Source organism: Tyto alba, unplaced genomic scaffold (assembly GCF_018691265.1).
Source record: "Tyto alba isolate M040663 unplaced genomic scaffold, T.alba_DEE_v4.0 Super-Scaffold_16, whole genome shotgun sequence".
Taxonomy (NCBI): Eukaryota; Metazoa; Chordata; class Aves; order Strigiformes; family Tytonidae; genus Tyto; species Tyto alba.
Window position 1 is genome coordinate 25,105,995 of NW_024881278.1, and position 12,280 is coordinate 25,118,274.

A 12,280-nucleotide genomic window follows, 5' to 3' on the forward strand; every position below is an offset into this window, starting at 1 on the left:
CAAGGTACTTCACCTACACTTTTAACAAGCACTGACTTTGCTCCCCATTTTATGGGGGAAAAGGAAGCTGGTTTGAATGGCATATTCCTCCCTCCCAACAATGCCCACGCGCCTCCGAGAGCCTCAATTTGTAGGCATTTAGTAGTCCCTCCTGCTTACAGGGAGCCGTCTGACTTCTTCAAATCCAGCGCTAGTGCAGCTGGAGGCGTCACCGGGACGAGCCGCCGCCGCAGCAGCCGTGGAGCCGCCTCTTTCAAAAAGGAAAAATAAACCCCACGCACCACCCTGGGGAGCTGCTCTGAACGCTTCTTCAAAACTGCCGAGGGCCACGCTCGGGGCGGTTTCGGAGGCCGAGCGAGGCGCTGCCGCCCTGGGGCCGCGCGGGGTGCGGGGCTGCCCCCCACGGCCAGGCCCGCCCGGCACGGCTTAACCGGCGCCCGCGGGGAGGCCCTCGGCCTCCGCAGCGGGGCGGGGCGGGGCGGGGCGGGGCGGCTCCCGCCGGCCCGCCACTGGCCGCCACCGCCGCTCCCGCTCTGACGCCGAGTGCCACCGGGTGAAGGCCGGCCTGGCTGCGGGCCCTACCGGCCCGGACCCCGCCCCTCGCCCATTCCTCCCGCCGGCCCCCTTCACGTGACCCAGCTCCGCCCCGCGCCCCTCGCCCGAACCCAAAATGGCCGCGGGCCAGACCCTTCCCAGATTGGGCATCGTGCCCGACTCCAAGATGGTCGTCAATGGAGGCGAGTCGGAGACATCCTAGCGGGTCAGCCCGAACGCCGCGGCCCGGTAGGCTGGGCGACGCCCCGCCCCAGCCAGCCTGCCGCTCCCATTGGCGCCGCGGCGGGCCAGGGCGGCTCTCATTGGCTAGCGAGGTGTCGCTCCCGCTCTCCCCGCTCCGGGGCCCGGGGAACTATTTTCCATTCGGCGGAGGGGGGCCGGGGAGGGGGCTCCGCCGGATCGTGCCGTCCGCGCCGAGCGGCAGGCGGCGGGCCCGGGCGGGGCGGCGGAGGATGTTGCGGCCGGTGGGGCCGCCGGGACGGCGCTGAGGCGTCGCTGTCCCGAACGCGGCGCAGCGGTAGGTGCCGCCGGCCGGGGATCGCGATCGGGCTCGGGCTCGGCGGGCGGGACCTGCGCCGCTCGCCCCCCGGCGGCCGGAGCCGGCCGCTCCCCGCCGCGGCCCCGGCTCCGCTACTGTCCGCCGAGGCCGCGGCTCCGGGAGGGAGGCGGGGAGCTGCCGCCGTCTCCCGGCCGCGGGCAGTCAGCGCCCGAGCGGGAGCGGGGAACGGCTCGGCTGCGGGCTGCCGCCGCGGGGCTCGGCCGGGCCGGGGCGCGGCGGGGAGCCGGCGGGGGGGAGAAGGCCGCCCTGGGGCGGGAGCGGGGAGGCAGCGCTGCTCGGTGCCGGCCGCGTTCCCGAGATAGGCGGGGGCAGCCGGGGCTGGTGTTGGCAGGGGAGCCCGGCGGCGGCCCGGGCTGAAACCTGCCCCGAGGCGGGCGGGCGGGCGGGGGTGGCCGGTGTCGGGCAGCCGGCGGGAAGGCAGCGCCGGGCCGCTGCTCCGCGGGGGCTGGCGGCGCGCTGGGAGCTGGTGCAGGAGCAGGCGGGGGGTGTGGGGGGGTGTTCGGTCGGCGGTCTCCTGGAGTTGTGCTTGCGCGCGGGTGTGGAAATCAGCCTTGCAAAATTGCCATTAAAGAGTCTTCAGGGCACACAACCTACCGTTAACCCTTCCTGTGGAGGGTGATACGCTAAGCGCCGGCTGTTTCCCTCGTGAGCGCTCATAAAAGTTTGCAAGTCGTCTTTATATGCATCTGACTCAAAGTTATGAACAGTTTCTTAGAACTGTAGAAGCAGTAAATCGTGTTATTTCTGCTGTTGTTAACTTTGTGATTCAATACTTGCACTGAATCACAATAGCTTAATCCCGTGGAATACATTTATGTTTCTGATATGTTTGTTTCATCAGTTTTGTGTGTCATATGATCATGTACTCTTATGAACAGCATGTGCACGAGTTACACTTTCATTCCCTGAGTACTTACAGAATGCTTCTCTCTTTTTTTTTTTTTTTTTTTTTTTTTTTTTTCCCCTCCCCCCTTCTGTCTCCTAAAACTTGTTGACGTTTTCTGCAATGTTTCTGCGATTGTAAGCTATAAATTTTAGGCTAATCATCATGTTGGGGTACCGTATCGCATCACGTGAGGTGTGATCCCTGACCATGCCACATAAACCCTCTTATGACAAATACAGAGCTTTTCCACTGAAGCTAATTCCAGTATGAATTAGTATTATATGAATTCCAGTATTGTGAGTTTGGTCAAGGCATGGATTTCCTCACATAAATTTGCAACAGCTTCAGGAGTGCTTAGTTGGTGCGCTATACTCCTATAATAAGAAAATATTTTGGGGATAGATGTGGCCCAATTGAACTATTTGCATGGAGGTGGTATGAATGGAAAGTACTACTGAAGCTTGCATTTATATAACCTCAGTTAAAAATAAATACATTCCATAAATTTGTAGGGAAGTTGACTGGTTATCGTTTTAAATTGATCTGCCTCCTTCAGAAAACAGGTGAACTAAGTACATGCATTGGATATCAAGATGAGAGTGAAAATCTTGAGAGTTTTTCTTCTTGTCTTTAAAACATTGTGCGGAAGACTAAGCTGCATTTTCGTGCCTATCTAAATACATTTGAGTGTTCTGGTTTTTTGAGTTTTGAATTTATCTTAACATCTTACATCTTTCCTGTAGTTATTTTTTAAACTTAAAATTCCTTTAGAGATGAGAAATTACATTTCAGGGCACTTTTCCCCTTTCTGGGTGAAAGGCAAAAAAGACCGTTCTGTGGTTGCAAGTACAATGGAAATATTTTACTGGGTGTTAAGTGTGTTATCTAAAATGTAGCTTTAAAGTAGTTTCACTGTAATAATTTTGTTAATATCATATGAGTTAGAACCCAATACTAGAGGGAGATTGTTCAGTTGCTGGACCCTTTAGTGTGAATTTTGTTACAGAATCAGTGTCTTAATGTGCCTTTCTAGAAGTGCTTCTATTTTTATTACAGGATTATAAAATGAGAGTGTAATTCCTAATTTTCCTTCATGTAAACCTGGTTAACTTCAGTTTAGGGATGTTACTCCAAGGTACAATACTCCTACGAAAGAGACTTTTTAGTCTCATTCCACCCCACAAAGTATATTTGTGCAACATGGAGATTCTAATTTATGGGCACCAGAAGTTTTGAGTCCAGCGAATTATTGAGAAAGATGGAATGTCCTTTCATAAGTCTATTTCAGGAAGGAAAGTTGAGGTTGTGTCACTAAGTAATGACCATGGAGTACATCATAGCCTCCAAATGCCACTTGCCTCAGTCACTGAGATCTCACAACTTTTTGTCCGAGTTCAAATCTCCCATGGGCCACTATGCACACAGATGACATTAGGGCAGTTTTGTAGTTAAATTGTGTTATGCCCAAAGAAATCTCAAGGTGTGGTTCATACGCCTTGAGATCTCATGTGGTGCAGGTTTGTGCTGTTGAGGGCTTCCTGCTGGAGATGTCGTGCAGCCCTCAGCTTAAATATAACCCCTGTTACCCTGAATATTCCTGATTTATGTGGCTGCTACAGGGAGATACTGAAGGAAGGCAAGTTTCCAAGTTAATAAGCTCCTAATTCATTCGCTTGTCAATCTGTAAACCAAGATATTCAAGTGGACCTGGTATCAAAGCAGTAGCCTTAGCTATGCTATGATAGGGTTTCTGTCAAGACAGATTTAATTATTTTTGTGGGCTTTGTACATGAATAACTATAGCAGAGTGTATTAGAAGTATTTGGTATACTTCTAATACACTATATATGTATATTCTTATTACATCTACTTAAAGAAGTAATTAGAAGTATTAGCTATACTTCTAGCATGTGTTCATTATCAATCCAAAGCAAACTACAAAAAAGGGAAAACAGAATAATTTTCAGACTTGATGCAGTGAGCTGCTGAAATCTGTTCTGATTTTCTAGTTGGTGTAAATGTCTTGCATCTACTCTGGTTTCAGAATTGCATTAGTAATACAACCAACTAGTGGATTCAGACAGCTGGGTAGCATGCAGTAGCTTGACATGACTTCATATGTATGAGAGCATTAGAAAAATGGCTGGGTTAGTCTTTGGAGGAATATCTAGAATTTCTCTTCTATTGCTCTTTTAATGATGGCAGGTACATCTAAAAAAGAGAGAGCAGATGGAAGGGATTAGAAATCAACTGTGCTCTGTTAGAAAGGTTTTTTTAATCTTCTTTTAAACATGTGAAACCTGTCACTCTGCAGCAAGGTTCTAAAGAGATGATTGTTCATCGAATTTGTGGCAATTCATGTGTTTCCCAGATGGACTAATAACCCAAGATAGTATAACGTGCATTTTTCTGGTCTCATTCATTATGTGTAAAGACAAGTAAGGGATGTATTTTAGTCTAATCAAAGGATGATGATGACTGTTGTTAATACTTGTAAATCACCTCGTCCTGTGGTAGCCTGCTGCTAAATAGATACTTCATGGAATTCAGAGGACTCTATGTAACTTCCATACAGTAAGTTTGTTTATTCTTAAGATATAAGGTGGCAATGTTTCATTTATGCTACAAATAGTGAAAACAAATGTAAAAATCTAAACAGGATACCTTTTTCTTCACTAGAAAGTACATTCATGACTTTGTAGAATGACAGAAAGAATTTTTGATGTAAAGGCTTCACCATAAACTCCTGAAATACTGATTTTTTTACTCCAAAATACTGGAATAGGCTGGCTAGTTAAGTAATTCTTGAGTAGCTGTCTATTTTAGGCAGGTTTCCTTGCCTCATGTTTCCCCAGGAGCTATACTTGGTAGTTTCTTCAACCTTAAGGGGAAATTAGCACTTAGTATTATGTTGTGGTATTTATGCCTAGAGGCTTCATTAAGGCCACAAGGTCTGGTTGTGTTGAGCAACATGCAGTGCCTCCCCTCCATCTGATCATGGCCTGCACTGTATTGAGATGCCAGCTGTCTTTTAAAGATGTCTGCCTAGTTTAAAAAACTGCATTTTGATTTATGGGGTTTGGGGTCAGAATAATTATCAACTTTTCTGATACTGTTAACCTATGTTGTTAGTTTGAAACAAACATGCAATTGCTCCATTAAATAAGTGCCCTGAAACGATATGTATTTGTGTGGTTTGGTTGTTGGACAGCTTATTTTAATCTTTGAGCTATATCTAGTTAAAATATTGTATTTAAAGTTTAGTAAATGTATGCTATACCTTCTGGAGCCCTTATACTTTGTCAGCTCTATAAATTAACTCTGACACACTGAATATTTTTCACCAGCTAACGTAGCTGTTAGTTAAGTTAAATAAAGGAGAAAAGCCCACATGCTCTCTCCATGCATACAGCTGGACATCTCTGTTAAATTTTTCAACAAAAATGAAATTTTGATTGCTTTTTAAAGCTTCATGAATACACTAATTGGTGAATCATCTAATGTGCAGTTTAGTTTCAGGAAATATGAAATGGCTCACTAACTTCATGGTTATAAGATTATGCAGACCTTCTGAAAATCTCAGTAAGAAAATGTGTGCAGTGGTGGTGGTTGATATTTTTGGCTGTGAGAGAGGTTGGCTAAAACTCAATGCAGTTATGCACAGTCTGCACTAGTTTATATGGTAGAAACTCCTTTGAAGAATTATCTGGAAGGAAGAAAGAATAATTTTACAGGCTTATCTGCTTTTGGGAACCTTATCCAGATTTTGTGAAAGAAGTTTGCAGTCAGGAACCTCTTCTGGAACTGTAGCTGGTCCTGAATTCCTGGATAAAGTAGTAGTTGCTTTTCACCCTGTGCTTTTACGCAGCCATGGTTGTTGAATTCTTCAGCCTTAATGTTGGACAGCTGCAAAACATTTAAAGCCTATCTTTGAAAGATTGGGATAAGAAAGGGGGGGGGGGGGGGAGGGGGGGGGGAGGGCAGGGCAATGGAGGTTGCCCAGATAAGTAATGCTTCTTGAGGACTCCAAAGTATTTTCTTTATGTAGCCATATACGGTATGATCCTGGCTAGCTGGATACTACTTGATTATGTACTGTGTTACCAGCTGAGGTATTTAAACCAGTAGTCCTTTCTTGTGAAAGTTTGGGTCTCTATGGTAGTTGAAGAATCAAAGAGATCAGGAATTTGCTTTTCTTTTTGCTGCAGCAGAATAAGAAAAATTCCAGTGCAGTGCATAAGGTCTCTTTGTAAACTCAAGTTTTTTATAATAAATACTCTTATTGTTGTTGAATATGCATGGAGCGTCCTTAGAATATTGTTGTATTGCAATACATATTGCAGTACTAGTTTCTTACAGGCAGAAGCTTTTATAGTATTTGGGGGTGCTTCAGCGATTTCCGATTGGAATATATTTACAGAGGTGAAATTTGAAAGATTGTCTAAAAATTTAAGTACAGTAGATGCAATCAAAAATAGTTTTTCTGCAGTACTAAAACTGATAACATTTTTGTTCCTTCTCAGCAGAATGAATTCTGATAGTAATTCAACAGTCAGCCTGGCTCCCAGATGAAATCATTTGAGCCTCATTGCTTAAGGCCCAAATGTCAATCATAGGAATAAGAATTGTAATTCTGGAATAAAAAGGTCTGGCACTTAGCACCGTTTACATATTTCCATTAGGCTAGTAGAGAGTCAAGGGCTGCAGTTGAATGAATTAGGCTTGATCAAGACTCTGATAAAAAATGTTCAAGATAGTATCTTAGAATATTTGGCCTTTAATAACAACTTAGGTTGTAGTGATTGCTTACGACAGTTTGACTTAATTTTCTTTATGGAGCTTGGCTAGCTAGGGGTGAACGTTTAATAGGGCAGACCTGCAGGTACCCTGTTTCTTGAAAAGAACACTAAACTTCCATCTCCAAGATGTCTCTGACTTCTGACACTTGGAATTCTGTCCACTTAGGTACCTCTGCTTTTATATCTAACTATATATTCTGCCTCTGTACCTTAGGTTTTTGGGTTTGCAGTAAGGCTTGAGAAGCAGAGTCCAATTTACTGACTGACTCACTTGTGGAAAAAGTACCCATTACTAAACTTTGGTTTTGGAGAGCTTTAACATTTGGTCTCTATGAAGAAGGAAGTATTTTAATCATTCCACTAGTGCAATAAGAGGGCTCTTACTCTTTTGAAGTAGCATATGGATAAAGTGAATTAATTTTAGACTGCAAATTATCTTTAATCTTCAGTTGACTGGAATATTTGTGTGATAGATTTGGTTAAACATTTTTACTGCTTAGTTGATGCTTTGTTTTCTTGGATCTTTAATTTTCACATTTCTGTTGGGGAATGGTAAATTACATACCTTTATTTTTTTAAACATGTTAAACCTCACTCGGATAGACAGTGGAATTCTATTAAATATACAAATAGCATTTTAAAATTGGTTTGTAGTTTATTACTTCAGAAGTGCTGGATGAGTTGTTAAACCGCCAATTTTATCAAAATACATTTTTTATTTAAAATTTGCTCAATGAGTTAAAATTTCTCTTCACTTGTGTCTTGCAGTATTTTAGACTCGGTAGGTCTCATTTCTCATTCATTGCTCTTACTCATGGCTTGGAAGAGGAAAATAACTGTATTTTTAAGTTGTCAAACAGTTGGGGTGGTAAAATTATTAATGCTTAAGACTGAGAGGTCTGGTTGAGGTTATCTCTACTAAAATAACATTCCTTTCAACTAAAAGCTGTTAGTCTGTGATTGTTTCCAACTCCCCACTTCTGACCTAGGATAATACTGGGTGTGCCACTCCTATAGGCTCCAGCAAGAGCCACCTCTCTGTATTGCCACGTTATTTACTGCTTGAGCCCTCTTTGGAATTGTGGCTGTTTGAGACCATCCCTCCCAGGGATGGGTACCTGGCTTTAATGTTGAAACGATCACTTTTTCCTTGCCTTTTTCCTTTTTCTGAAGCAGTATATAGGCTGTATCTCTGCGATCACTTGGCAGAGGACCAGGAGAGATGTCAGTGTTCTCTTGCTGTGATTGTAGATGATAAAGTCTGACCTGTGCTAAATTGTATCTGCATTATTACGCACTTGGAGTCCCCAGATTCTCTGACACAATTTCTCAATTTATATTCAACCAGTTCATTCAATCCATGATGTTATTCTTTCTTTTCTCTTCTGGGTTAGTTGGTAACAGCTAGCTGAGGGAGAACAACTCTGAGTGCTGACATTGGCCTAAGAGAGTAGGCTGGGGTGTGTGTTGGGGCAAGGGGGTGCAGAGGGGTGATCATGTTGTGTTGTGCCTTCAGACTGCAGTGACTTGTTCTCTCAAGACTGTCTTATCTGGCCATACCCTTAAGGTAAGAAAAGTCTCTTGAATCCGGTGAGCAAAGTTTCTGTTGCCAAGATCTCACTGGGTATTTCTGTAAGTTCTGGCCAGTGGCTTAACTCATTTGGACATTGGATATTTTTTAAAACTTCAGCTACAAATTTGATCTACTTTGATTTTTCCTTTGTTTTTATTTATTTGTTAGTTTGTTTATTAATAATAAATCAAGGCCTTCATGAGATTGTCACAATGGTGGTTAGATTTGGATATAAATTGGATTTAAAGTTTCAGTATTAGACCAGCTTTATCTTCAAAAATGTATGTGGCTTATCTACTGAAGATACTCCTCATAATTATTGTACTAAAGAGCTGGATGCCTTATTTATGGAAGCAAGAAGTTTGACAACAGGACTTCTGGTTCTTTCAAATGTAAGACAAATTATATGTAATAATTTAGATTGAGATTAAAATTTCTGTTAATGTAATCTTGGTGAATGCAAAGCTACTAACTCTAGGTTTAAGGCCCTGAACTGCAAAGTACTGACTCTGGGAGAGGGTATCAGGGGTGCATTAATAAATAGTTCACCTATTCTTGTATTGTTTGCTGAGCAGCATGTATTGGTCAGACAGGTTTTTTTACTAGGTGTACCCTTTAATGGTCTAGCCCGTTCTTATGTTACATCCTGTTGCCGTATTTCAGGAGTGCATCATCTGCCTGTTAGTATTTGCTGACATTATTAGTTTATAGCCTGGTTTAGCAACTAACAAAATTCTGTCCAGTCTTGGATTATGACATTGTGATCGTTGGCTTCTTTTGACAATTTAGTTATCTTTAGAAGAGAATGTTTGAAATGGATTTTTGGAGAAAATCTACATTTATTCTGGAAGCACTGGTAAAATTGTAGAAATATGGATTTTCTAATTCCTATTCGCTTACTTGCTTTGAGGATGGAAATTCTTTTTTGTTCTTTTTAATAAATATAACTTAGCAATTCTTCAGTATGACGACTTCAAAATATCTTCTCTTACGGTGTCCTATGGTACTTTTGTGTCTCAGTTAAAATGTTCAGAAGTTCAATAAATCCACATTGTAGTCTATATTATAGAAGTATTTTTATTGCCTGTTGAAATTTTCAGTTTGACCTGCTGATTTAGTATTTCCCTTTACTGGAACTAAAAAGAGAAAATCTGGGAATCTGTTAGAAGTTTTAATTTTTATAATGCTGAAACAGTTGTGCTATAAGAGAGAAAACTGCCTTGCCTCAAGTGTCTGGGTTGACCAGTGTCAATTCTCATGTGCAGATGATACGGTTTTGTTCTCAAATTCCTTGGGGTCTGAGGCATCTGTTAGAGGATTTAGCATTTTTGTCGGTGGAACTGTTAGTCCTTATATGCATATGACATGGTTTTGTTCTCTCAAACTCCTTTGGGAGCTAAGCATCTGTTAAAGGATTTTCAGTGTTTCTGTCAGAAGGAATGTGACTAAAATTCAAAACTATCAAGTAATTATACTCATCTATATCTCAGAGTTGCTTACATGGATAATTGATGACTGCTGCATTGCACAGGTTTTCTATTTTCGTATTTGTATAACAGTTGTGAACAGAATTAATGAGGTTAGGAGCCTTAAGGTCCAGACTAGTAGAGTAATTTGTGTCTGAAACAGTAGTAGTCATCTTGTATTTTAGATCAAGGTTTGAGCTTAGATTCAGTATGGCATGTGGTTTTAGAAAAGCATTTTGTTCTCCTGTAGACCATAGAAATATATAGAATTCAGGCAAAACTGACTTTTTGTGGATTAAATTTATACTTGTTTCCAGGACTAGGTCTGGAAGCCAGCTTCTAGGGGCTGACTCTTAAGTGGTCTGAAAGTTTGAAATCTCCCTACTTTTGTGCACTGTTTGGTTTGTCCCTTCCCCACATCTACTGATCTGTGTTGTATTTTTTTGGTGAGTGCCGTTTGGCATTTTTTGCATCTAGCTCTGATCAGAATTTTAAGAATGGAAAAAATCAGTAATGTATCATTGGTTGTCTTTTTGATGCTATCTATATGTAACTGATATTTGGAAATCCTTGTTGGTAGTGAGCTCCAGAGGAACTTTACAACCCTGTTTTCAGCAATACAGTTGGTTTATTTGGGTAGAAAATATTCTCCCTGAGCATTACAGTTGACAATAGAGAAGCTGAAGATTTGCAGTTATACCTATTTTTGTAAATGGTTCTTAAGATATAAATGACTTTGGTCTTAGTCCTGTAAGTTCATGCTTATTGGCTCAAAAATTAACATGTTATGAGATCACGTTTTCCTTCAGTTATGTGAATAATTCCCTTATTTTGACTGTGTATCAGTAGAAACAAAGACTACAAAAGATCTGCATAGCCCATAAATTCCATAATATTTTTTAAATTTTAGTCAAATGAGAGATGAATCAATTTTCTACCATGATAAGCCAATCATTTCAATGCTACTAAAGTTAACATGGCATGTTAATAGTATATCTATGCACAGTTGAGGAATATGTCATTCCAGTACTTGCTTTAAAGCCTGTAATAAGTGAAAAGAATCTTGATTTTCCAGTTTCATTGACAGAGGCATGTATAATTTCATACAAGTTTCTTAATGGGACACCTACAATGGTGTTTTCTGTTTTCCTAAGAAACAGAGGCACTAAGATTTTTTTTTTTTCCCCTTGTTATCTCCGAGGGCAGTAAGTAAAGCAAACCTGAAAATTGTGGAGAAAAGAGAATATTTTTATGTAAGGAGATATGCCATACAACTGTGGTTTACAATTTGTTCATTACTATGAAATCTGATAAAATTTTATTCCTTTTTTTAATATTAGCGCTTTCGTTTGGCAAAAGTTTGATACAGCAAAGATGTGCAAAGAAATAGTTTTGCCATTTTTGTTATGCAGTACAAATCTAGAAAAAGGCTAATCGTGTTCAGGGTCCGTTCTCCATTTTTTCGTGTAAACTCACTGCTTGTCTTATTTTCTGAGTTCTTACAAATGTTGGGCTTTATTTCCTCTGTTACTCACAGACATGCTTTTCTTTGTACCATTAAGTTATAGCTCTAATGCCAAGAAATCTACTTTGCAATTTAATTTTGGCTAACTTGAAGAGGGTCAGTAATTATAGTTACTGTTTCCAGCAAGTTGAGTTTTTCCAGCAGTCTTTCTATGAATAATGTGACTGTGGATTAATTGAACATAAAAATGAGTCAACCACCTTTTTTTTGCCAAAGGCAAACACAGGAGTAGGTGCTAGTAAGGTTTTCAAATCTCTGTTACCTAGGTAATTTGTAGATCTACTGTGAGTTGGTGCTCAAGGAAGTGTAAAACTATTTTAATTTAGTGAGAAAGTTATTGGGGTACAGCTTACTTGTGAAATAGATAGCCATTTTGTGGAAGTGTTTTAATTTTCACTCTTAGAAAAAAGTCAGTGTCAAGGCATTTTTAAAGCCTACTGTCTCCAAGCTTCCTGCCAACAGTGAGCTTGTCATCTCTAAAGCATGGTACCCTGTCTTTTCTCAAGTTATTCTGAATTCAGAGAGGACAGTAAGTTAATGGTTGTTGATTTAAGAATATGCTGACATCACGGATGACATACCTAATGGAATGTCTTCTCTTCTGCCTTGCTGGTTTATGCGCATTCCTTTAGTGTCCTGGAGGGGCTGAGGAGGCAGCAGTGGTGCTCTGCAGCAGCAGGATGACGTATGTCAGTCGTTGCATGGTGTGTGATAGTATTCAGCTGATGCCTCTCTTCTGAAGGATATTTTAGTTCTGCGGTTTCATTAATCACTAAGTTTTCCTAATGCTCAGTAGGCACTTTTTTATAAAAACACCATAGTACTGGTTTAAGGAATGATCTAGAGGGGAGCACTTTGCAAATGTAGCTGAGTTTGTTGTTAGCATGGAAATGTAGTCTTAATCTTAGCTGTCGTTA

General features: G+C 41.7%; 1 protein-coding gene across 2 annotated transcripts in view; it reads left to right on the forward strand.

The window, feature by feature from the left end:
• Window positions 1-910: 910 nt before the first annotated feature.
• The window catches only part of SOCS5 (suppressor of cytokine signaling 5), a 36,274-nt gene continuing 24,904 nt past the window's right edge, over window positions 911-12,280 (forward strand). For both annotated transcript variants that reach the window (XM_032985272.2, XM_032985273.2), the window contains exon 1: window positions 911-1,072. The gene's annotated coding sequence lies outside the window, so the exon portion shown is untranslated. The remainder of the gene's footprint in view (window positions 1,073-12,280) is intronic.